This window comes from Salmo salar, chromosome 02, assembly GCF_965601325.2.
Source record: "Salmo salar chromosome 02, fSalSal1, whole genome shotgun sequence".
In the NCBI taxonomy this organism is placed as follows: domain Eukaryota; kingdom Metazoa; phylum Chordata; class Actinopteri; order Salmoniformes; family Salmonidae; genus Salmo; species Salmo salar.
The window spans coordinates 58,565,120-58,577,844 of NC_138292.1; the positions used below are offsets into that span (position 1 = coordinate 58,565,120).

General features: G+C 45.0%; 1 protein-coding gene across 2 annotated transcripts in view; it reads left to right on the plus strand.

Annotated features, from left to right (window-relative positions):
- Positions 1-12,725, plus strand: part of LOC106587336 (rab11 family-interacting protein 4A) — a 41,268-nt gene that overhangs the window by 9,943 nt on the left and 18,600 nt on the right. The gene's annotated exons all lie outside the window — the stretch shown is intronic.

Genomic DNA, 12,725 nt, shown 5'->3' on the forward strand with positions numbered 1-12,725 from the left:
GGGTCGGCCGATGACTGAGGGTGTGAGGAGAAATGAGAGAGAGGAGAGTAGAGATGGGAGAGAGGAGAGATGGGAGAGGAGAGATGGGAGACTATCTGGCATCATAAATACAAGGACGGGGGAAAGGGCTGAGTACAGTCTTTAACATGAACACACCCGAGTTCACATATGTGACCGACCGCCTTGATTTGGTCTTATGTAGCAAAATTAAATGGTGTTTTCTTTACATTGAATAAAAGCAGAGACACAGAGCTACAAAATGGTATATCATACACAGCATTTGAGGAACAATGGGACTTGTTTCTCACTTTGAGAAAATGGCCTTTGAATGTTTTGGTACCTACTGGAGAGCTCTTTGTCTACACCCATTCAGCATCATTCACACCCTCTTAACCTGTTAGGGCTAGGGGGCAGTATTGACACAGCCGGATAAAAAACGTACCCGATTTAATCTGGTTACTACTACTCGCCCAGTAACTAGAATATGCATATAATTATTGGCTTTGGATAGAAAACACCCTAAAGTTTCTAAAACTGTTTGAATGGTGTCTGTGAGTATAACAGAACTCATATGGCAGGCCAAAACCTGAGAAGATTCCATGCAGGAAGTGGCCTGTCTGACAAATTGTGTTTCATCTTGGCTCTTTTTATTGAAGACTGAGGATCTTTGCAATAACGTGACACTTCCTACGGCTCCCATAGGCTCTCAGAGCCCGGGAAAAAGCTGAACGATATCGAGGCAGGCTCTGGCTGAAACACATTATCGCTTTTGGCAAGTGGCCGATCAGAGTACTATGGGCTTAGGTGTGTGCCCGAGTCGACCGAATGCTTTATTTTCTTTCGTCTGTTTACCTAAACGCAGATTCCCGGTCAGAATATTATCGCTTTTTATGAGAAAAATTGCATAAAAATTGATTTTAAACAGCGGTTGACATGCTTCGAAGTACGGTAATGGAATATTTACACATTTTTTGTCACGAATTGCGCCATGCTCGTCACCCTTATTTACCCTTTCGGATAGTGTCTTGAACGCACGAACAAAACGCCGCTGTTTGGATATAACTATGGATTATTTTGAACCAAACCAACATTTGTTATTGAAGTAGAAGTCCTGGGAGTGCATTCTGACGAAGACAGCAAAGGTAATAACATTTTTCTTATAGTAAATCTGACTTTGATGAGTGCTAAACTTGCTGGGTGTCTAAATAGCTAGCCCTGTGATGCCGGGCTATCTACTGAGAATATTGCAAAATGTGCTTTCACCGAAAAGCTATTTTAAAATCGGACTTATCGAGTGCATAGAGGAGTTCTGTATCTATAATTCTTAAAATAATTGTTATGCTTTTTGTGAACGTTTATCGTGAGTAATTTAGTAAATTCACCGGCAGTGTTTGGTGGGAATGCTAGTCACATGCTAGTCACATGCTAATGTAAAAAGCTGGTTTTTGATATAAATATGAACTTGATTGAACAAAACATGCATGTATTGTATAACATAATGTCCTAGGGTTGTCATCTGATGAAGATCATCAAAGGTTAGTGCTGCATTTAGCTGTGGTTTGGGTTTATGTGACATTATATGCTAGCTTGAAAAATGGGTGTCTGATTATTTCTGGCTGGGTACTCTGCTGACATAATCTAATGTTTTGCTTTCGTTGTAAAGCCTTTTTGAAATTGGACAGTGTGGTTAGATTAACGAGAGTCTTATCTTTAAAATGGTGTAAAATAGTCATATGTTTGAAAAATTGACGTTTTTGCATTTTTGAGGAATTTGAATAACGCACCACGGGATTACACTGGCTGTTGAGTAGGTGGGACGCTTGCCCATAGAGGTTAAGCTTTAGCCCCACCCATCTCTGTAACGGTTGATCCGAGCATACTGTTCTAACAACAGCAATCAAGCACCCAAACTAACTGTCTAACGTTGGCTAGCTTGCTAGCTACTTCCAGACACAAATGAGAGAACAGGTCACTGACTATTTTACTCGCCCTATCAGAGCTGGTTAGGCTGTTTTTATGTTATCCAGAGCGTTATAGACATGCAACTGTGCAGCTGGCAACACATTTATTTTTTTTGCCAACGTTTACTGACACCGGCAATATGCAGCTTTCGTAAATTCGTCAGTTATTCTGCGTTCTGGCACATTCAGACGAGAGTGCTCTGAAATCAGAGTAGATAGCCAGAGCGAATTTTGCAACTAAGTCTATCGACAGTTGTCGCAGTGACATTATTAGAATGGTTACTTGCATAGTGGAGTCTTTTGTTAAGACATCTAGATGGCTAGCTAGGTAAACAATGAACCATAATCCCAACTCATGACGTTACTACCCTGCATGAATCTGCAGGTAGCTCACCAACCAGGTTCAATGTTAGCTAGCTAACATTAGGCTATAACTAGGAAAGCAAATGGCTCTGAGATACGAATAATAAGATCATACACGTAACGTTAGCTAGCGAGGCAGCCAGCTAACGTTAGCTAGCTAGTTAACAGTACACTTTAACTTGAAATGAAAACTGCTTTCTGTCAAAATTAGAAACATGTAATATCTGAAAATGTAGCTAGCTAGACTATCTTACCCATATACATCATGGATGGACTCCTCTCCCTGTCATGGATGCCGTTAGTTTGAAGATGTAATCCGGAGACAGGTGTTTTCTCCATCTCCTTAGCTATCATAATTTAATTCCACTGATTTCAAAACTCGGTCCTCCAGAAGGTGGAGAGCAACACTTATGCAGTTCTACTATGCAATATATCTTTTTTAAAGCTGCGTTAGACAGGATTACCTACACATACTGACCAGCTCAAATAGACACAGTGGCTAACCTGGCTATCTGCAGACCAATCCGAACTCATCTCTCGGCGTGTCCAGCCCACTCATTATCTCAGCCAATCATGGCTAGCGGGAAGGTTGCTGGCTTTTTCTGTGGCTAAATCAAATCAAATCAAAGTTTATTTGTCACGTGCACCGAATACAACAGGTGTAGACCTTACAGTGAAATGCTTACTTACAGGCTCTAACCAATAGTGCGAAAAAAAGGTGTGTGTGTGTGTGTGTGTGTGTGTGTGTGTGTGTGTGTGTGTGTAGGTAAGTAAAGAAATAGAACAACAGTAAAAAGACATTTGAAAATAAGAGTAGCAAGGCTATATACAGACACCGGTTAGTCAGGCTTATTGAGGTAGTATGTACATATAGGTATGGTTAAAGTGGCTATGCATATATGGTGAACAGAGAGCAGCAGTAGCGTAAAAAGAGGGGTTGGTTGGTGGTGGGACAAATGCAGATAGCCCGATTAGCCACTGTGCGTGAGCACTGGTTGGTCGGGCCAATTGAGGTAGTATGTACATGAATGTATAGTTAAAGTGACTATACATATACAGTGGGGGGGGAAAGTATTTGATCCCCTGCTGATTTTGTACGTTTGCCCACTTACAAAGAAATGATCAGTCTATAATTTTAATAGTAGGTTTATTTGAACAGTGAGAGACAGAATAACAACAAAAAAATCCAGAAAACGCATGTCAAAAATGTTATAAAATTATTTGCATTTTAATGAGGGAAATAAGTATTTGACCCCTCTGCAAAACATGACTTAGTACTTGGTGGCAAAACCCTTGTTGGCAATCACAGAGGTCAGACGTTTCTTGTAGTTGGCCACCAGGTTTGCACACATCTCAGGAGGGATTTTGTCCCACTCCTCTTTGCAGATCTTCTCCAAGTCATTAAGGTTTCGAGGCTGACGTTTGGCAACTCAAACATTCAGCTCCCTCCACAGATTTTCTATGGGATTAAGGTCTGGAGACAGGTTAGGCCACTCCAGGACCTTAATGTGCTTCTTCTTGAGCCACTCCTTTGTTGCCTTGGCCGTGTGTTTTGGGTCATTGTCATGCTGGAATACCCATCCACGACCCATTTTCAATGCCCTGGCTGAGGGAAGGAGGTTCTCACCCAAGATTTGACGGTACATGTCCCCTTAGCATAAAAACACCTCCAAAGCATAATGTTTCCACCTCCATGTTTGACGGTGGGGATGGTGTTCTTGGGGTCATAGGCAGCATTCCTCCTCCTCCAAACACGGCGTGTTGAGTTGATGTCAAAGAGCTCCATTTTGGTCTCATCTGACCACAACACTTTCACCAGTTGTCCTCTGAGTCATTCAGATGTTCATTGGCAGACTTCAGATGTGCCTGTATATGTATTCTTGAGCAGGGGGACCTTGCGGGTGCTGCAGGATTTCAGTTCTTCACGGCGTAGTGTGTTACCAATTGTTTTCTTGGTGACTATGGTCCCAGCTGCCTTGAGATCATTGACAAGATCCTCCCATGTAGTTCTGGGCTGATTCCTCACCGTTCTCATGATCATTGCAACTCCACGAGGTGAGATCTTGCATGGAGCCCCAGGCCGAGGGATATTGACAATTCTTTTGTGTTTCTTCCATTTGCGAATAATCGCACCAACTGTTGTCACCTTCTCACCAAGCTGCTTGGCGATGGTCTTGTAGCCCATTCCAGCCTTGTGTAGGTCTACAATCTTGTCCCTGACATCCTTGGAGAGCTCTTTGGTCTTGGCCATGGTGGAGAGTTTGGAATCTGATTGATTGATTGCTTCTGTGGACAGTTGTCTTTTTTACAGGTAACAAGCTGCGGTTAGGAGCACTCCCTTTAAGAGTGTGCTCCTAATCTCAGCTCGTTACCTGTATAAAAGACACCTGGGAGCCAGAAATCTTTCTGATTGAGAGGGGGTCAAATACTTATTTCCCTCATTAAAATGCAAATCAGTTTATAACATTTTTGACATGCGTTTTTCTGGATATCTTTGTTGTTATTCTGTCTCTCACTGTTGAAATAAACCTACCATTAAAATTATAGATTGATCCTTTCTTTGTCAGTGGGCAAACGTACAAAATCAGCAGGGGATCAAATACTTTTTTCCCCCACTGTAAGATACAGAGAGTAGCAGCAGCTACTGGGAGGGGGGGGGCACACAATGCAAATAGTCCGGGTAACCATTTGGTTACCTGTTCAGGAGTCTTATGGCTTGGAGGTAAAAACTGTTGAGAAGCCTTTTTGTCCTAGACTTGGCACTCCGGTACCGCTTGCCATGCGGTAGTAGAGAGAACAGTCTATGACTGGGGTGGCTGGGGTAGAGGTCCTGGATGGCAGGCAGCTTTGCCCCAGTGATGTACTGGGCCGTACGCACTACCCTCTGAAGTGCCTTGCAGTCGGAGGCCGAGCAATTGCGGTACCAGGCAGTGATGCAACCGGTCAGGATGCTCTCGATGTTGCAGCTGTAGAACCTTTTGAGGATCTCAGGACCCATGCCAAATCTTTTTAGTTTCCTGAGGGGGAATAGTCTTTGTCGTGCCCTCTTCACGACTGTCTTGGTGTGTTTGGACCATTCTAGTTTGTTGTTGATGTGGACACCAAGGAATTTGAAGCTCTCAACCTGCTCCACTACAGCCCCGTCGATGAGAATGGGGACGTGCTCGGTGCTCTTTTTCCTGTAGTCCACAATCATCTCCTTAGTCTTGGTTACGTTGAGGGATAGGTTGTTATTCTGGCACCACCTGGCCAGGTCTCTGACCTCCTCCCTATAGGCTGTCTCGTCGTTGTCGGTGATCAGGCCTACCACTGTTGTGTCATCTGCAAACTTAATGATGGTGTTGGAGTCGTGCCTGGCCATGCAGTCGTGGGTGAACAGGGAGTACAGGAGGGGACTGAGCACGCACCCCTGGGGAGCTCCAGTGTTGAGGATCAGCGTGGCAGATGTGTTGCTACCTACCCTCACCACCTGGGGGCGGCCCGTCAGGAAGTCCAGGATCCAGTTGCAGAGGGAGGTGTTTAGTCGCAGGTTTCTTAGCATAGTGATGATCTTTGAGGGTACTATGGTGTTGAACGCTGAGCTGTAGTCAATGAATAGCATTCTCTGTTCCTTTTGTCCAGGTGGGAAAGGGCAGTGTGGAGTGCAATAGAGATTGCATCATCTGTGGATCTGTTTGGGCTGTATGCAAATTGGTGTGGGTCTAGGGTTTCTGGGATAATGGTGTTGATGTGAGCCATTACCAGCCTTTCAAAGCACTTCATGGCTATGGACGTCAGTGCTACGGGTCTGTAGTCATTTAGGCAGGTTGCCTTTGTGTTCTTGGGCACAGGGACTATGGTGGTCTGCTTGAAGCATGTTGGTAGTACAGACTCAATCAGGGACATGTTGAAAATGCTAGTGAAGACACCTGCCAGTTGGTCAGCACATGCCCGGTGCACATGTCCTGGTAATCCGTCTGGCCCCGCAGCTTTGTGTATGTTGACCTGTTTAAAGGTCTTACGTCGGCTACGGAGAGCGTGATCACACAGTCGTCCGGAACAGCTGATGCTCTCATGCATGGCTCAGTGTTGCTTGCCTCGAAGAGCATAGAAGTGATTTAGCTCGTCTGGTAGGCTTGTGTCGCTGGGCAGCTCACGGCTGTGCTTCCCTTTGTAGTCTGTAATAGTTTGCAAGCCCTGCCACGTCCAACGAGCGTCGGAGCCGGTGTAGTATGATTTAACCAACTAGGCTCGTAATTTAACAATTTTATTTGTATTTACAGATGGAATACAAGTTTGTTATTAAGGCACATGAAAGTTCACATGTTCCGGAAGGCATTTCTGCCACAAAATGAACGTTTAAGTTCAAATGGCTCTCCTGTGAAGTAGTGACCTGCGACATACGCCTAGTTTCCTGAAACGTGTCACATATGCGTATGTACACAAACACACACGCACACTTCACTGCGGCTCTTTAATTACTTGTTACTTTTATCTCTTATTCTTATCCGTATTTTTTTTAAATTGCATTGTTGGTTAGGGGCTCGTAAGTAAGCATTTCACTGTAAGGTCTACACCTGTTGTATTCGGCGCATGTGACTAATAAAATTTGATTTGATTTGACTAACAGCCTGGTGACATACCAAGGACCCTTTGGCAATAGAAAAGCCTTCTTCTACTCCATCACCTCTCCCCTCTCCCTCTCTTCACATCTTCCAGCCCCTGATCTCACCTGGGATGTGTGGAAGTGGAGGAAGAGAGAGAGGGAGAGGGTGGAATGAGTGATGGCCTGGATATAAGGAAACCAGACCAGAACCCCTGGGTCTTGGGTCTCTCTCAGGTGGTTGGGGGCTTCCCATCTCCCACCTAATCTTTGATTGTAGGTTAGAGAGAGAGAAAGAGATTGAGAGAGAGTGAGAAAGAGACCAGAGAGAGAGGAAGACATTGAGCGAGAGAGAGAGAGAGACTACGCCCAGCTCACTACCCCCAGCTCATAAACCCTGTGCTAACCTGGCATCATAGAGAAGAGTGCAACCCCCTCTGGCATTCAGGCAACACCAAGTGGCTGCTCTGTGGCCATTTGGCCCATTTGGCAACCTCAACAGACATCTATATATAAGGATCTGACAGCATCCTGGTGCACATAGTGATGTGTACTGTAGGTATCCTAGGGATATGTGCCAAATGACTCCCATATAGTGTACTACATAGGGAACAAGGTGCCATTTGAGACGCAGCCTAGATATTCAGTTGTTATGGCCGCCAGGCTTTCCAGGATCAGTTTGTTTGTTGCGCGAGGATCAGGTAGAGAAGCTGGTATTGCCCTTCCTTGACCTGCCTGCTTCCCACACGCACACACTTCTGCACGCACGCACACAAACACACACGCGCTTACGCACACACGTACGCACACACACATACCAACACAACTTAATTGGTGGCATTAGGACAAAGTTAGGGAATAGAAAAGCCTTTTTCCACTCCATCACCTCATCCCCTCTACCTCTCCTCACACCCTCCAGCCCCTGACGTCAACTGGGATGTGTGGAAGCAGAAGAGGAGGAGAGAGAGGGAGGAATGGGTGTTGGCCTGGATATAAGGAAATCAGGCCAGAGCCCCTGGGTCTTGGTCTCTCCTGGGTCTTGGTCTCTGAGGGTGTTGGGGGCTTCCCATCTCTCACTTGATCTTGAATGGGAAACCAGAGAGAGAGAGAGAGCGAGAGGGAGAGTTATAGAGAGAAAGAGGGAGAGAGTTAGAGAGAGACAGAGAACTCCAGTAAGTGATCTAGAGCTATCAATGTTAGAGAAGAGCAAGAATGGGCATATCCTGGGAGGTGATGATCAACTGTAACCTATCTGATGCTCATAAATCTTGTACTAACATGGCACATGGCATCATTAAAGTGCAACACCCTCTGGCATTCAGGTAACACCCACTGGCTGCTGTGAGGTCATTTGGCAACCTCCACAGACTGTATATATGGCTCTGACAGCATCCTGGTGCACTTTTGGGAACACAGTGATGTGTTAGCCTGAGGTAGCCTAGGTATTCAACTGTTATGGCCGGCAGGCTTTTCAGGAGTAGTTTGTTGTGCAAGGATCCGGTTGAGAAGCCGGTCTCCATACACACAGTGCTACACACACACACACACACCCTCGGCCCCTCCCATTGATCACCCTGTTCCCACTGTTGTCAGAAAGGCTAAGGAGTGACTGGAGAAGTGCCAGCTGAACCCCATCCAAAACAAACCACTACCCCATCCTTCTCTACCCTGTCTCTTCTGACCTAAGCCACCAACTGCTTACTGGCATAAAGGTATTCACCCACCCTGACCAAACTGTCCCAGTCTCTATTGTACTGAACTACCAGGGCTGGGGTGACGCTGTCTGGCTGTCGGTGTGTGTGTGTGCGTGCGTGCGTGCGTGTGTGAGTGAGAGTATGTGTGTGTGTGTGTGAGTGTGTGTGTGCAGAAGGGTTGTGTGTGTGTCTTCATTTTGTTTGTCTTTCTTTCTGTCCGTCCATCTGCGCTCAACTGAACTTTAATTCAGACTTAATGGAGGCCCTATCTGAGTCTCATGTCTTGAGGGAGAAGACCTTTGGAAGTTGCTCAACTTCTACATACTGAACGGTACTTTAACCATTCTTAGCCATGCTCACCATACGGCACCTAACACAGCAGCGCAGATCCTACGCTGTACACACTGGCTATGCAAAACGGCTTCCTCACGCCCAAATAGTTCTTCGGCAACAGGTGTCAAGTCGGGTTAATCGACACCATTCACCTAAAATCGTACCAGTTCTTCCTACTGTGTGTTTTTCTTTGTGTGTTTCCTGTAACTCTTCACTCTCTGCCTCCACTACTGCTACTTTTTTCTTGCAGTCTAATATTTCCATCCCGAGAGGTGCGATGGGGCCTAGTTTATTTCCTCTACCCCATGCTGGGTGGCATTCCTTGGGGCATGGAGATGTGAAGACCCCCTCCTGGTCCTCTATGGAATACTAAACAGGCTCTTTCTCCTTGTATTGCCCCTGGCCCACCCTGTGTGTGCCTACAGATTGTGTGCATGTATGTGTGTATGTGCAAGTGTGCGCAATCGAAGGGCGGGTGTGTGTGTTTGTGTGTTTATGTGTGTATGTGCGATCAAGGGTTGGGTGTGTATTCTGGGAGGCAGACAGGCTCCAACAGCGCTTTAGTGAATTTAGGAATAGTGCTTTTGGCTTCCAGCCCTGAGTTTTCGTCCGTTAGCAGTTCAACCAGTATTGAGAGAGAGAGATCAGTTAGAGGTGAGAGCCCTTGAGTGATATTGCCTTTACTATCCTCTAAAGCTGTCGAATGCTCTGTGTGGGATGTACCTGTGTGTAATTGGGCTGCTCTCTGTACCTCCCTCTTTCTTGTCTCTCTTTCTCGTCTCTCTCTCTCTCTCTCACTCTCTCTCTCTCTCTCCCTCCCTCCTACTTCTCAGGCATGAAGAGATAAAGTAAGGTTCCTCTATTAGCATTAGACTGGATTAGAGCTGTTGGAGCGACACTGAATGAATGACAAGTGTCTCATGATCTTTAACCTTTAACCCCCCCCCCCCCACCTCAATACACTCCGTGACCTCTTGGGTCTTCTCACAGTGACAGATTCCACTAGCCTAATTGAAATTCCTTTAGTGTTTCACTTACGACCATGTTTGAGTTAAGACCACGTTTGAGCACTTGTTTTAGAACTTGCATTTTAGGTTTGTGTTCACTGATCACTGTTCAACCAACACCTTTACTGAAAGCCTAAGAATGTATCTGTCAGTGTTTCACGCTATCAGTGTTTTGACTGGTGATGTTAATAAGGCTGACAGTACTACTTGTGTTGTCCTGTAGTCTGCACGCTTTCCAGATAGTGAGTGTGTATGTGTTCTGGGAGGCAGACAGGCTCCAACAGAGCTCTAGTGATGTTAGGAATTAAATAAATGTAACCTTTATTTAACTAGGCAAGTCAGTTAAGAACACATTCTTATTTACAATGACGGCCTACCCCGGCCAAACCTGGACCAATTGTGCACCACCCTATGGGACTCCCAATCACAGCCAGATGTGATGCAGCCTGGATTTGAACCAGGGACACCTCTTGCACTGAGATGCAGTGCCTTAGACAGCTGCACCACTCGGGAGCCCAACAGGGAGCGAGAGAGAGAATTATGCCTTTATTAGCCTCTAATGCTCAGTGTGGGATGATATACATGTGTGTTATTGGGCTGCCCTCTGTACCTCCCCACCCCTCTCTCTCTCCCTCTCTCTCTCCCTCCCCACCTGTCTCTCTCTCACCCCCCCTCTCTCTCTCTCTCTGGTATGGTAAACTCTTGATAAACTGGGCACATTAAGAAGGCATTGACCTACTCACAATACTGGTGAATGCATATTCAATAGGAGTGTGTGCATGCATTGAGTTATTGAGCTTGTTTTGGCTGATCAGTGGAGTCTATGGTGCTACAGATGACAATCTGTTTGCCTTCCATTTGGGACTTATATTAGCCTACTGATCAACAACATTTGCATTGAAACATCACTCCAGCATGTCACGCCTGTATGGAAAGACATCATGTAGGCACTGCTGTTAGTTTGAGAATATAAAAGAACATCTATTCAATGCAAATGGGTCCAATTTAACGTGATTTGTGATCACGGATGCTTATCAAACTAGTATATTTTGTAATTTTCCGTGATCTGAATGTTTTCCTTCTATCTGTCAATAAACATTTCTAAACAACTTCAGTCAGCAGCATACCACCCTGCATGCCACTGCTGGCTTGTTTCTGAAGCTAAACAGGGTTGGTCCTGGTCAGTCCTTGGATCGGAGACCAGATGCTGCTGGAAGTGGTGTTGGAGGGCCAGTAGGAGGTACTCTTTCCTCTGGTCTAAAAAAATGCCCCAGGGCAGTGTAGGGTGCTGTCTTTCAGATGGGATGTTAAACAGGTGTCCTGACTCTCTGAGGTCATTAAAGATCCCATGGAACTTATCTTAAGAGTAGGGGTGTTAACCCTGGTGTCCTGGCTAAATACTCAATCTGGCCCTCAAACTCACCTAATAATCCCCAATTTACAATTGGCTCATTCATCTCCTCTCCCCTGTAACTATTCCCCAGGTTGTTGCTGTAAATGAGAATGTGTTCGCAGTCAACTTACCTGGTAAAATAATGGATAAATAAAAATAAACTCAGCTGCCAGGATGAAATTCAAAACAACTCAATTGGCTTGTTCAGCTATCTGTCAACAAATGGGTGGTTTGTAACTTTATCCCACTGCTATGATTGGATAGAGTGAGGCTGTAGCCAGTGATGCCAATTTAGCAATTTTGTTGCTAGATAGAGCAACTTTTCAGACCACCCTGGCAACTTTTTTTTCAAACAGCACCTAGCAACAAATTTAGCTACTTTTAAAAATTTATTTGGAACTTTTAGCAACTTTTGAAAAGTCACTCAAACGCTAACATGCACGCATTTTCCCTCTAAATGACACAAAAACGATTTTCTCTGTCACACACTCAATCACAACACACGTGTCTGGCTGCAAAAGTGCATTGTGAGTGACGTCAGCAGCAGGCCAGCAGCAATTTCAGCAAATTGCAAATCATTGTTGGCTGACTGCAGCAGTAGTACGTGTTCGACGAGCCAAACCCAACGAATATAGTTGGTCACGAATGTTTGATCTTGAACAAACTTACAACGTCAATCAACATGTCTCAATCAAAATTGTACAGCCAGAAGTACAGAATAGAGTGGAAGTCTATACCTGAACAAATGTCAAATCATAGTTTTTGCCGAGATTTTTAATTTAATTAGTTTAATGTATTTTTATTATTAACAGTAACATGCAGTTTTTGCCGAGATGGTCAGTCAATTTGAGTAACGTTATTGTGTAGTCTACGTATTGACGCAGTTTTACGTTATCACCCAATGGCATCACAACGTCATTTAGCAACTTTTAGCAACAAATCAACTTGCCCTGAAAATTAGTTGGCAACACTGGCTGTAGCTCCGCTCCCTTTCACATGTCCGATTGCGGCTGGTCAGATCAGCACACCTGTAAATAGCTAACGTTACGCTTCGAACACACCGATAGAGGTTTGCGCAAAATAGCACGCATAATCATCTGGATATGCATGCAACAAAAGTTCAACATTAACCTTCTGCCACCATTTCTGTCAAGCCGTTTACGCATACAGTTTGACGCATACGTTCGATAAATCCAATGTATGTTTCACACCGAACACACTGCAAAGCAATGCTGCAAGGCAAACGCAGCGTTTCATTGCAAATGAATGTAATTCTGGTGTGCCAAAATGCAAAACACTGTCGGTGTGATCAAAGCCTTACTCCGCAAGTCAGATATGGCTCGTTGCTGAAAAGGGTTCATGTTCAAAATGATAACGAGCTCTACGTTGGCT